Here is a 14727-nt window from a genome sequence, read left to right on the forward strand (position 1 = left end):
TTCGAAGAGAAAGAGAAGTGAATGTAAATTTCTTTTCTTATCTAGTTTAAGCCAACCTATTGCTTCCAGGGATGGGGTAATATGATCATATTTACGAACATTGCTTACAAAACGTACACACAAATTATGAGCACGTTGAAGTTTCATTTTGTTGTCGCTGGAAAGGTCAGTCAGTAAAATGTCAGCATAGTCAAAATAGGGAAATACAAGGGTTTGCACAAGGGACTTTTTTAAGCAAGCGGGAAGATGAACATTTATCCTTTTTAGCACATGAATAATAGAATATACTTTTCTGCAGGTTTCTGTGATTTGCATGTCCCAGTTGAGATTATTATCCATGTGAATGCCAAGATTTTTTACCGAAGAACTGAAAGGGATATGCACTGTACTTACTTTAACGGGGGAAATGTCGAGGTGCTTTACAGCGTCGGTTTGCCGTTTGTGTCCTAATATGATTGCTTGTGTTTTTCCAGGATTGATATTAAGATGGAATTTCTTTGTCCATGTCACAATCGAGTCAATGTCTTCGTTCAGTTTATCTATAGCGTAATTTATTCGATCTAAGCGGGAAGAGATGTAGCATTGAAGGTCGTCAGCATACAAGTGATAGTTACAATGCCTTACATGAGATGTAATATCATTGACATAGGCTATATTGTGAACAACAATGGTCCGAGTACCGAACCCTGTGGTATACCTGATGTTATGTTAAGCCAGGAAGAGCTTCGATTCCCGGATACAACACATTGTTGTCTTTCCCGTAAGTAGGATTCGAACCAACTCACAGCAGTCTCTGACAAATGCAGATTTCTCAATTTATGGGTGAGCATGTCAAAATTTACAGAGTTGAAAGCTTTGCTAAGGTCTGTTGGTGCTAGTTCAGGATATCCCTATTGTCAAGTGTCCCATTTTTGTTGTCCTGCTTGGGCGTCGAACGCGCGCCATGGTGTGCGGCCCGAAGGAGCAGGCGTCGTCTTGCAAGGCTGCTAATTACCTGGTCCGCTGACTGGGCAGATAAGGACGCAGCTTTGTGGCGGGTGGCGCAGCTATCTCCCCCAGCAACTCCGCTCGCACCTTTACCTTTGCGACGTCAAGGGGAAACGTTGCGATAAAGAAAAGCCACAAGGATGAGCGCGTCTGTCGGGCCGCGATGACGTTTTATCTGCTTCATAACGGCGGCATTATCTTGCCGCCCGCTCCTCCTCCTCTGATATGTTTTCAACTAAAGGACTGATTCCCTCCCCCTCCCGTCCCGTCCCGTACGTACCGTCCTCAGGCTCATTCAATGCAGTCATAAGGTGCAGTTTGTACTCCTCCGTTTTATAAGTTGCTTTGACTCATGAAATCGGAAGGAATTTATCTGTAGTAATGTCACAAGAGGTCAGATTTGCCGATAAATCCACGAGCGAAGCGACTATTAGGACTATTTCGTGAATAAAATAAAAATGTAAATAATAATCACTAAAATTCGCTCACAAACTGTTAATAATTTTATTGTATATTTATGAATACTTAACCTATTCAGACATTGTCAATTCGAAATAGATGAATGACGATTACTTACTTACCTACTGGCTTTTAAGGAACCCGGAGGTTCATTGCCGCCCTCACATAAGCCTCCCATCGGTCCCTATCCTGAGCAAGATTAATCCATTCTTTATCATCATATCCCACCTCCCTCAAATACATTTTAATATTATCCTCCCATCTACGTCTCGCCTCCCCAAAGGTCTTTTTCCCTCCGACCTCCCAACTAACACTCTATATGCATTTCTGGATTCGCCCATACGTGCTACATGCCCTGCCCATCTCAGACGTCTGGATTTAATGTTCCTAATTATGTCAGGTGAAGAATACAATGCGTGCAGTTCTGTGTTCAGTAACTGTCTCCATTCTCCTGTAACTTCATCCCTCTTAGCCCCAAATATTTTCCTAAGCACCTTATTCTCAAACACCCTTAAACTATGTTTCTCTTTCAAAATGAGAGTCCAAGTTTCACAACCATAAAGAACAACCGGTAATATAACTGTTTTACAAATTCTAACTTTCAGATTTTTTGACAGCAGACTGGATGATAAAAGCTTCTCAACCGAATAATAACAGGCATTTCCCGTATTTATTCTGTGTTTAATTTCCTCCCGAGTATCATTTATATATGTTACTGTTGCTCTCAGGTATTTGAATTTTTCCGTCTCTTCAAAGGATAAATTTCCAATTTTTATATTTCCATTTCATATAATATTCTGGTCACGAGATATAATCATATACTTTTTCTTTTAGGGATTTACTTCCAAACCTATCTCTTTACTTGCTTCAGGTAAAATTTCCGTGTTTTCCCTAATCGTTTTTGGATTTTCTCCTTACATATTCACGTCATCCGCATAGACAAGCAGCTGATGTAACCCGTTTAATTCCAAACCCTCTCTGTTATCCTGGACTTTCCTAATGGCATACTCTAGAGCAAATTTGAATAACGATTACTACAATAAGGAAATTGAATGTTATTCAGCAGGCCTGCAGAACCCGTAAGTAGAGAAAATATGACGTCACCCTCACTCCACTTCTATTGGGGATAATCGACTTCCGCGTAGAGTTGTTTACATTCTTTTCCCGTGCAAGGTCCATCAGTGGCGGCACTGTAATTAAAAAAAAATTGTAATAAATTCATTGTAGGCTATTTATAATGCGTTATCTCGTTTCAAGGTTTACAATTATGCCAGATATTCTAACGATACGTCCTTTGAGATTTCTTTGCACCTAGCCTGCTTTAGAGTTTCGAAAACTTTCCTCCTATCATCACCTACGGAAACATAAATTTATAGCATTTAAGTAATGAACCTTGAAAGTCACTATTAATTTCAATTCAAAATGAACACAACGAGTGACGTCCTTAATTTAACAGTAAATAAATAAATAAATAAATAAATAAATAAATAAATAATCAATATACAGTTCGTAATAATGAACTTACCCTAAAGTTTGTGCGTTCCATAATTCTTAATATGGGATTTGTTGAAATGTGGTTTAATATTGAAATGACGAGTAGAAATAAATTGGATGGACACAGTAAACAAGCAATTCTTTCGTCTTCAACAACAAAATAATCATATTCCCATTTCCGTTGGAAGTAGTATTTCTTCATGGGTTTAGATTTTGCCACAGTCTACTATATACAGTCGCGAAGCTCAATATGTACTAAAAATGCAAACATGGGTAGTTGCCCACCACTAGGATAGCTACTATCGCCTCATCATCGCAGATCTCTCTCCTAGTAGACGACAAAATATGATACACTTTCGTTGTGTTCTTTTGGAAAAATTAACACCTTCCTCCCATTATTGAAATATTAAATGCATAAAGTTAATTTATTATTTTAATGAAGCATATTAAATTCCACCATAAACTCGAAGATACCTGCAAGAAATAGATTAATATTATTTTTGTTTGTGCAAAACGAACTGAAATTTACTATATTCGCTTCACTCATTCAAGATTATAGCGATAATTAACTATGAAACCAATAAATATTAATTTGCATTTCCCTTTACAACAATAATAATGGAAATATGAATTAATGGAGTAACTTAGGTGTACCGGTACTTGTAGTGTAGGCTTACGTAGTTAAAGTGGGATGAGGTTTAGCAATAATAATCACACCAGAATTGGAAATAAAACGTGATCAATAAATTTTATTGTAACAGACTTTTTCTACGTCTCTAGTAAAGTAACAAATAAAAATAACAACAAAATTAACAGCTATAATTAAAAATATATCCTTTGAAAAAAAAAGTAGGCCTAAGCAATAATAATCCCACCAGAATTGAAAATAAAACGTGATCAATAAATTTCATTAAAACAAACTTAATTTTTCTACGTCTCTAGTAAAATATTATTATTCCAATTATTGTATTTTAGCCATTAACATTTTCATTACAACCAATAATGAACATTTCACAAGCATCAATGTGAAATACGCAACGAGCTAGCACTCGATGGAACTACGACAGTCCAAAGTCGACCGTGGACAGTCTATTGTTTCTAGTTGCTAACCGCTTGGAGCGCTTTATCACGAGATTTGCAAAAAATCACCTCAAGCTTCGCGACTGTATATAGTAGACTGTGATTTTGCCATGTTCCAGTTCTCTTTAAACTGCAGTACGCGTATTGTGTATTTATTTATTTATATATTTATTTATTTGGCTGGAGTGCGTTGCAATGTTGAATGACAGCATTGACATCCGGTCATATAGCTATCACTCACTTATCAACGTACAATTTATTTATTGTCCTATTACTAGTAAAACCAGTTAAGACCAGTAATGCAAGTTTTATAAAAGCAGGAATTAAAACTTTATTAATGCACGAAAAATCATAATAAATTCTTCAAATAAAGTAATTGGTTTGTTGCCTGCGTGCAACATTTCGGACTTATTCCATTTTAGTACAATACAGAGCACGGAAAGACAAGTCAGAGACTGTACTTAACTTATTTTACACAAAAAGTGGACTTAATCGGCTTTACTAGTAATAGGACGATATATACATAGGTAGACCTTCTTACATTATATGAACACATACATTTTAAAATTTCTTTTACATGTCTTTTAACTTATTTATTTCCCTCATTCATTTTTCTCTTACTTTCTAAAGGTATGTTCCTAAGGTTTTTATCATCTGTTCATTTTTAATTCTTGATAGCGTATTGTAGGTCTATACCTGCCGCCGCGAGAATGAATGTTGATGCAGCCGAGCGTAACTAGAATGCTACGACCGCACTGGTAGAAAAGGTGGGTGGGGTAGAAGGGATGGTAAGGCAGTCGCTCTGAGGAGCTACAGTTCTGCAGATCTTGTTATTCAGTAATGCCAATCGAGAAAAGCGAAATACAGGTTTAAAAATGTTAATTACATATACTGCGCTTTTCTCAAGTTATTATAATAGAAATACGTTTTCATTTTCTGCTGAAATCATAATTTAATTTAAACATTTTGTAGTATAATTACAAATAACCTGCTTAATACATTAATTAAGTGAACAATTGTTATGAAGGAGTGTCATTTTATCTAGATACAATGGACATGGAATTAGAAGATGAAGGTGTAGATGTGGAAGTAGGATTTCGCACTTTATTTGGTACAACGGATTCATGCATTTTGTACCTCACAGGAGGTGTTCGAAATGATGGCCAACAAGATTTAGTATTTACATATATATTATTTAAATATTTACTATTTACATGTAGGCAATCCATCATGTTTCGTGTGTTGACCTATCCTCCATAAGGTGGTTCTGTCTGTCGTATTTACATTGTCACATTAGAAAACATGATATGAGTCAACGACAGACCCTTTTATATCATTCGAAACAGTACAGTGTTAGAAAAAAGTTTTGTCGCACAGGTACTTCATAAGTCCCAGAAAGGAGGTAGTAGGGTAAACATTGGTAATTTCGTGATAATTTCATGAAAACTAATTTAAAATGCAAATGTGTAAATGTATCCTTATTCCGATTTTTTCATCTAAAAGACGATAACTTGCTGTACAAATCTGGAGACATAAAAGATTGGATACGTTCTTGAATATGTGCCAAAAACCACTTTTACAACTTAAGCTGGAAGGTTGGTTATTTCGTGATATTGCATTGATAATTTCGTCAGAAGTAGAAGAATTGTGGAAAAATTCATTAAAGTGAAATGAAATTCTCATTTATTGTTACAAGACTTCAAACATAGTAATTCCGTCTAATATTCATAGCAAGAAAACATATAAATACATATCAGCACATAATAAGAATGAAATCAAAGTAAACATTGAAATTGAAAAGGGATCTTCTTTGCCCTGAAAGGGTGAACACTTTTATTACGGACTTTACTATAGCCTATATTACTAGGGTAACTCCAAAAGTAATGCATAACGTTTGTTTAAAAATTATATTTTTATTCTACAGCTTTGCTATTTTCACAGAATGTAGATGCATTCTTAAGGAACAAAATGTCACTTTTCCACATACTCCCCGTCCCTTTCAACTGCCTAGGAACGAGGGCCTGTAGACCAGCACGGTAAAAGTCTGGACCAGCACGTCTGAGCCACTCTTTAGCAGCGTGCACAAGGGAGTCATCTTCTAACCTCGTTCCGCGAAGGGATCCTTCAGTTTACCAAAGAGATGGTAATCGTACGGTGCCAATTCAGGACTGTAAGGCGGTTGTTTCAGTGTTGTTTATCCGAATTTTCTGATCTGGTCTGTGGTCTTGTGACTGACATATGGCTGTGCGTTGTCGTGCAATAGCAGAACATCCTGCTTCTCCCGATGTCGTCGAACACGACTCAGTCGAACTTGAAGTTTCTTGAGAGTTGCAACATACCCGGCAGAATTAATGGTGGTTCCGTGTGGCATGATGTCCACAAGCAAGAGTCCTTCTGAATCGAAAAACACAGTAGTCATAACGTTTCCTGCCGAAGGTGCACTTTTGAATTTCTATTTCTTTGGTGAATTTGCATGATGCCACTCCATTGTCTGCCTCTGTCTCCGGTCCAAAATGGTGGAGCCATGTTCCATCTTCTGTCACAATTCTTGCAAGTAAGTCATCTAGCACTTATCAATGACACTTAGCATGATAACAAATCAAACAGAAGCTACACTGAACCCATTGCGTCTCCGTTTTCTTTTTTGTTATCACATCTTGTCTTCAGATTTCTAAAATTCCTATTGCAATACATATTATACTATTTAAAAAATTGTAACACTTAATGCTCAACAAAATTTCGCCTCAAACAGCTAAGATTTCTATCAGTAAAGCTAAGCCTATATGGCGACTACAGATGTATCTAAAATTCCAAAAACATTTCCTAAAATTTCATGAAGATACAATAAATCTTTGTACCATATATCATATGCTTACCTTTAGTAATAAGCCTGTAATGTAATTACAAACATCCACAAAATTTGTATGCCTGAGAAGTCGACGCAAACTTGCTCTCTCCAAACATAAAAGCTCACTGAAGCAACTACAATAGTCACACAAAGCTTAGCTGTATGTTTCTGGAAACTGGACAACATATGCAATGCCTTGGCGGAAATTTGGATCTCGTAACACCATTGGTTAGTTCACGAAAGAGCAAAGAAAAAGTATCACGAAATAACCACTGCCACGAAATTACCAATGTTTACCCTACGGATGAATTGGCATACAACGAAACAAAACTAATTTTATTACCTCAACTAGCCCTTCTCTTGTGAACCAGTTCAGAAGTCCTCTGTTCGTGCGTACTGCCTCCTTTCTGGGACCTATAAAGTATCATTGCGACAAACTTTTTCCTAGAACTGTACGTTGTTAACTCAGATGTGTAAATTATATGAAACTAGTGGCTTGTGCAGCAAATACTGCTGCAAACTATGTTCGTTACACGTTCAAATAAAAATGTTTCACATTTATTTTCAATGAAGAATACCAGACATTTTGATAGTTATTTGCTTCCATAATAGTGAAACATACTCCCTCTGAATGGATTTTTTTAGGCCAAGTACTTTTTCTTGAACCTATCCAACTTCAGTTTTTGAGCTTCAACGCGAAAACGCAAGTATCAATGTCAGGACGATAGCAGTACCTATTTCAGGTCCTTGTGGATTGTAGGCAAAAGTTAAAAAAATGTCAGGTTTGCTAAGCTTTCGAACAATAGCATTTTCGTATAGCTGCTGCATGTAGAACTTGAAATGTAGAGCGTAAAATCATTTTATTCTTCTAAGAGATCTTGCTGAAATGACCTGGAGACTACAAAATTTTCTAGGCCTCTTATTTTATCAGTAAGTAATCCTCTTTATCTTTCCTTAGGAACTGTAATTTTTGCGCTCTCTCGAGCCAATACTGAAGACAATGACACATATCAATATCTACACTACACCCCATTAAGTATATGAAAAAGACCCAACCCCACTGGACTAATAAGTATAAAAATATTTGATTTCTAATAACAATATTATTATCTTACTTAAGTTTTGTAGTTACTCGTATATAGGCCTATAGCAGCCACTCAGTAAATTATAGAAATGAAGATCTAAATTAAGATATTCTCTACATTTACTTACATAACCTCAAAACGTTTCACTTTCATGTCATCAATATAGCATCAATATTATGTAAAATTAATGAAAAATAGATACATCATGATATTAACTATAATAATATTTAATTTCTAATGATAATAATGTCATCAAACCACCTCAAGTTTCGTAGATTTGAATATCCAATACACAGTTGTACTCAGAAAATTATTATACACTGCAGAATCAGTTTTTAATAACAAATTGAATTGAGCTCTAAATATGTCGGCAATCCTGCAGTTCATGGCCTTCGTGTAATAGCCTATTGTTTATTGTAGTGTGTGTTTTGTTCTGAAAGTCAATCAAGTCGGCCGTGTTTCGATAAAATAAGTTCTCAAAACTGACAACAGATGGATTTTGGAAAATAGGAAAATTGTGTAGGAAAGTTGACATTTCACTGAAAACTACTACTTTTCCGAAAAACTTTGGGTTCCAAGCTTCAAAATGAGGGGTCATTTATTAAAATCCGTTCAGCCGTTTTCCCGTAATTTCCATTACCAGTTCAAATTATATATATAGATAGATAATGTAAATGGTAAGTGTTCATGGATTTATTTCAGTCGTAGATAAAATCTACTTTTACATATATAGGCCCAATAAATAACGATCGCTTTTTTGCTTTATTGATTTGTCTATAGTAATGTCACAAGAGGTCTGAGACTTGCTGATAAATCCACGAGCGAAGGAATGGATTTATCTTGGAAATCTCAGACCTCGAGTGACATTTATTAGGACTATTTCGTGAATAAAATAAAAATGTAAAATAATAAGTGTTATACCCTTAAAATTCGCTTACAAAATGTTAACACCTCGCCTCTTTGCCAGTTTCTGCAAGAAGTTCCAGATGAACAACGACTCCATTAGTGATGTTTCCCTTGCCGCTATCAGAGGATCACTTGTCATTTTAAAATACCATCTGTACTTTGTTTCTTAAAAAGGGAGAATTTTCCTCGAATGTCTAATCTGTTTGTTTACTGTGTTCAGGCCTGTTATGCATGCTATTATCTTTCCTGTACTTAATTTTCCCTTTTGTTCCTTCCCCTCATTTCTCTTTTGTGGTCTGTTTTTGTTTTCACTCAATATGTTTATTATGCTTTGTCCAATGAGGCAGTCCCGTCATTGGGAAAGCTGTTCATAAAATTATAAGAATACTTAACCTATTACCTATTCCAACGTTGTGAAGTCGAAATAGATGAATATCGATTACTGCAATAAAGAAATTGAATGTTATTCAGTAATGCCAATTGAGAAAAGCGAAATACAGGTTTGAAAATGTTAATTACATGTACTGCGCTTTTCTTTTTTTATTATAACAGAAATACGTTTTTATTACCTGCTGAAATAATTATTTAATTAAAACATTTTATACTATAATTACAAATAACCTGATTAATACTTACTTACTTACTGGCTTTTAAGGAACCCGGAGGTTCATTGCCGCCCTCACATAAGCCCGCCATCGGTCTTTATCCTGAGCAAGATTAATCCATTCTCTATCATCATATCCCACTTCCCTCAAATCCATTTTAATATTATCTTCCTGATTAATACATTAATTAAATGAACAATTGTTATGAAGAGTGTCATTTTCTTTAGATACAATGGGCATGGAACAGAGTGCTGCATTGGAGTTAAATCGGTCGCTTGAACTCGGTCGAATGTCGCACGCTCGAGCGAGATAAGATCGGTCGTGATACGCTCGTAATAAATAGAAGCACAGTACAAGGTCATCTCACCGACATGTCTTATCTCGTATGGAAGGCGACAGATAAGATACACATATGTTTTGCTCACACGGTAAAAATAAGGCTTTATTTTCTGCGTATATGACAAACGTTTAATGGAACGTACCAAAACAGTAACATGAAGTTATAAATAAAATAGTATGAAAAACTTCGATATACAGTTATTATTGCTAATTAATAATTATTCAATATTTGATTTACCACATATGTAATATGATAGGTCCGTACATAGTTTTCCGCCTATATACTGCGACAATGTAGAAACGTTTTGCAAAATATTATTGATATAGTAGTAGATTAATAACAATATTAGTACAGAGATAACCTCACAGAAAATATAATAAAACGAATAATCATGTTGCACAACTGTTACAGACGCAAAGATTAATACACTAATTATTAGAGATTATTATTAGTACTACTAGAAAACTTGATACATTTCTTGCATTATCGTGATTGTTTTCTCCGTTTATAATAATTACATTTACATCCAATAACATCTATCAGATATGGCAAAAACAAAATCACTCCTGTGTGGGGGGGGGGGAACATTTACCTACAACATTTATATTACATTTTAAAGCAAGTTTTATAGTTGTACTATGGAGAGGTTAGTTAAACACTGCAAAGTTTTGAAATGATAAACATCTATGATGTTACTACACAGTTCATCACTGTAACAAGAACGAATGTCTAACGCTCGGCTTATACCGTTCGAGGATTTATCGCTCGCGACAATTTTACCCTTCCTGCATGTGCGCTACCTATCGGATTAGGCTATGAACTACTTGGCGCTCGAGCGAAAACGTCCGATGCAGACCTCTGACATGGAATTAAAAGATAAAGAGGTAGATGTGGAAGTACGATTCCGCATTTCATTTATTTCAATGGATTCATACTCCTCGATTTACGTGGAAACAGTTGGCGACTCTGACTAAACAAAAGAACGACCATGCGATAAATTGATAGTGATAAATCGAGCTGCAGAAATTATCGCGATGTATGATTGTGATTGGTTGGAATTCAAAATTTCTTTACCATTCAGTTGCCGAAAATGGTATGACGTCATATAAACGAAATAGTCGCTTTAAATTAATATTTAAGTAGATAGGCCTATGTAGGTTTCCATTTCACGTTGCATTCAATTGAAGTCTCGAAAGTTACGTTTGGAATGCCACGAAACTTTCTCTTTATTGGGGAGGAAACTGGAAGAAATATTGATAGCTCGGAAAAGATGGACGACTTGTAAAATCAGATCTGATTTTTGAACTAAATCGTGAATGGAGAAGAGGGGGAAATTAAGAAATTTGTGCGGGAAGTCATGCTGCAGCGATTGTTGGCGTTGCTAGACTACACGTGTAGCTGAAAGCTCTCCGAATATGGCGCCGAGAATGATCTAAAATAAGTAAAACCTGCTTGTCACTTGTTCGATTTCCTGGTTTTATGGCACTTTTTATGAAATTCCAAATATTATGCAGTCACAGAAACGTTTTAACTGCTGATTGCCCCGAGACAACAATGCGGGCGGGCACAAACAAGGAAATAAAAGAAAACAGTGGACAGGCGAGGCTTCAGGAACACATGCTGCTCTTTTGTAATGTCCGCTAGTTGGCGCTGACAGCGCCGCATTGTTTAGACGCTCCGTTGTTCCTTTCTTTGATGACGCTGTGTGATAAGGCTGACCTCCCTATGCTATGTAACCCGATGCCGTCCTGAAAGAGGATCCTGCGCCCGGCCAGGACGGAATTACATTGCGAGATTTTATTATTATTAATACGTCTCGAAATATTATTCTGTTCGCAGAGGGGGCAAGACTCGTTTTGGCTTGGTTTTAGAGAAATAAATACTCCTTGTCTTTAGTCTTTACACCTGGGGGAAGATGGGGAAAGTTAGGAGCAATAAAAAAATCTTATTTGCAAACTATAAATCGAACTTTAAAAGGAAAAAATTACCACTGTCATCATCATCATCATCATCATCATCATCATTATCATCAGGGAAAGTTGGGAACAATAAAAAAACGTCTTATTTGCAGAATATAAATGGAACTTGAAAGGAAAAAATTACCACTGTCACCAACGCCATCATCATCATCATCATCATCATCATCATTATCATCATCATAATCATGGGAGCAATGAAAAGGTCTTATTTGCAAAATATAAATGGAACTTGAAAGGAAAAAAATACCACTGTCACCAACGCCATTATCATCATCATCATCATCATCATCATGGGAGCAATAAAAAAGGTCTTATTTGCAAAATATAAATCGAACTTGAAAGGAAAAAAATACCACTGTCACCAACGCCATTATCATCATCATCATCATCATCATCATCATCATCATCATGGGAGCAATAGAAAAAGGTCTTATTTGCAAAATATAAATCGAACTTGAAAGGAAAAAATTTCCACTGTCACCAACGCCATTATCATCATCATCATCATCATCATGGGAGCAATAAAAAGGCCTTATTTGCAAAATATAAATCGAACTTGAAAGAAAAAAATTACCACTGTCACCAACGCCATCATCATCATCATAATCATCATCATCATCATCATCATCATCATCATCATCAGGGAAAGTTGGAAGCAATAAAAAAGGTATTATTTTGCAAAATATAAATCGAACTTGAAAGGAAAAAATTACCACTGTCACCAACGCCATCATCATCATCATCCTCATCATCATAAAACAACAGCAGCAACAAGAGTTAAGTCAGAGATCTGTTCTACAGAGTGTCCCATAAGTCTGGAAACATAGGGAAATGAGTTTTTACAGAATGTGCTCGATATGTTCCCTATTCTGTAATTGCATTTACGCAGCCGGGTCACCCAATCCTGGAGAACACGTTGAATCATGTCTGGTGTGATTTGTGAACACGCTTCAATAATGCGTGCCTGCAGATGAGCACGGGATCGAATCTTCTCAGCATACACCAATGTCTTCAAGAGACTCTAGAGATAAAAATCTAAAGATGTCAGGTCTGGGCTTCATGCTGGCCACTCCACCGGTCCCCGACGTCCCAGCCAATGGCCAGGAAATTGCTCATCAAGCCAGGTCTTAACTGCCATATACTGACGAATTTTTAAAAATAAAACTAAAATAATAATTCAAATCTCCTTGTTTTACATATACAAATATCCGGGTTTGTCCTTATTCGTGAAAGCTTCAATGTTCTAAATTTTTGTGATATTTTCTAGAAATAATTCTTCCAATGTCAGTTTTACTGGAAACTGTCATCATAGGCTAATAGACTCTACATAGTGGGCCAAAAAAAGGCACAAAATTAGAAATACTCTATTTTCGGAAATATATGATATTAATTTATATACTGTTGGAAAGAGTATACTTTAAAGATGAGCAAGACATTTTTATTATGTTTTTTTAGGCTCAATTAAAATCATATGGAGGTCAATACACAATGATACGAAAAATGCAGTTTTTGAAGACAATTTATTACTTCAAAATGCAGAAACTGAATGTTGGTAAAATTAATAATAATAATTACAGTGAAACCTGCCTTTGCGGTCACTTCATTTAAACGGCCACCTGGCCAGAAGGCCAATTTTCTCTGGAACCAATTGGATTTGCCATAAGATCATTACAAATTGTCTCTTTATTTAGCGGCCACCTCATGCTTCGGCCAGCGGCCGGGGTCTGTTTGGATTGGAACCTGACTATGACAGTCACTGTCCAACAAAAATGTTTTCACAGATACTGTCTGACCTATTTTTTCGAGGGTTAGAGGACAGAGAGCAATATCACGAGTATAATAGCTAAGTGTACAACAGTACACCCTCCATATCTTGGGGTTAGTTGGTTAGTTTTATGACTCTTTTGTCACTTTCCACTCCGACCCTGCACAGCTATAAATTCATACTCGTTTTTAAAGGATTGAAACACGGACGTTTTCTATCGAAAATGTCACAGTATGCTTTAGGTCAGTAGTTAACCATTCGAATTTATTTTTATTTTTTTTTCTCCTCTTTCCATCTTTTTCTATTTGGACCAGCTTTTACGAATTTTTCTTCTTTTCGTTCAGTTGATTCAGAGGAACTGTGACGTTAGTTTGAGAGAGAAATTATGTCTAACAATAAATCTAGAGTTGTATTAAGTTTAGAGGTGAGACGAAAAATGATTGAAGAAAGTGAGAAGGGAACATCTGCGAGAAAAACTGCAGAAATATTCAAATGTGAAAGGACACAAATACACGGTATAATTAAGATGAAATATTAAAAGAATGGGAGGAAAATATGCATGGTGGCCAAAAAAGAAGAGAGAATCTGTGTTTAGTAATGTGAATGATTTCGTTTACGAATGGTTCAAGTGTGCGAGGGCGAAGAAATTGAGTTTTGAAAAGGCTAGTTGCAAGAATGGAAGAGGCTGACATTAATATGCACGATTCTTGTACGCGCACAGTCCTAAAAAGTCGATGAAATTCAGTACTTTCATGCTGATTCATAAAAAACCGCAATCTTAATGAAGCGGCCACCTGATAAAACGGCCATTTTACAAGGTAACTTCAGATAGCCGCTTTATACAGGTTTCACTGTAATTATCTTTCAAATAATCAAAATTAAAAATGATGCTCTGTGTGACCGCTATTTGCCCGCACAACCATCTGTAGGCGTCTTCTCCATTGTCCAATCAGCAGTCTTGACCGAAGAGGCAAATGCCTGGATAATCCTTTAAAAATAGACGAAGACAGCTACGTTTTCTACTTATTTGTTTACATATATTAATAAACAGATATCACTGCATGCATGGATGGATGAATGGACGAGTGGACCCGTTGATAGTTACAGATAACAAAAAGAATAAAAATAGATGTAAAAATAAAAATAGGCTAAAAATGGAAATATTTATCAGGAAGTACA

The 14727-nt window shown here is 36.0% G+C and overlaps 1 long non-coding RNA gene across 1 annotated transcript in view; it reads left to right on the forward strand.

Annotated features, from left to right (window-relative positions):
* The first annotated feature begins 9771 nt into the window (after positions 1 to 9771).
* LOC138710093 (uncharacterized) overlaps positions 9772 to 14727 on the forward strand; it is a 461635-nt gene continuing 456679 nt past the window's right edge. Inside the window, exon 1 of the long non-coding RNA XR_011335058.1 lies at positions 9772 to 10060. This is a non-coding gene — a long non-coding RNA (uncharacterized lncRNA). The remainder of the gene's footprint in view (positions 10061 to 14727) is intronic.

This window comes from Periplaneta americana, chromosome 12, assembly GCF_040183065.1.
Source record: "Periplaneta americana isolate PAMFEO1 chromosome 12, P.americana_PAMFEO1_priV1, whole genome shotgun sequence".
In the NCBI taxonomy this organism is placed as follows: domain Eukaryota; kingdom Metazoa; phylum Arthropoda; class Insecta; order Blattodea; family Blattidae; genus Periplaneta; species Periplaneta americana.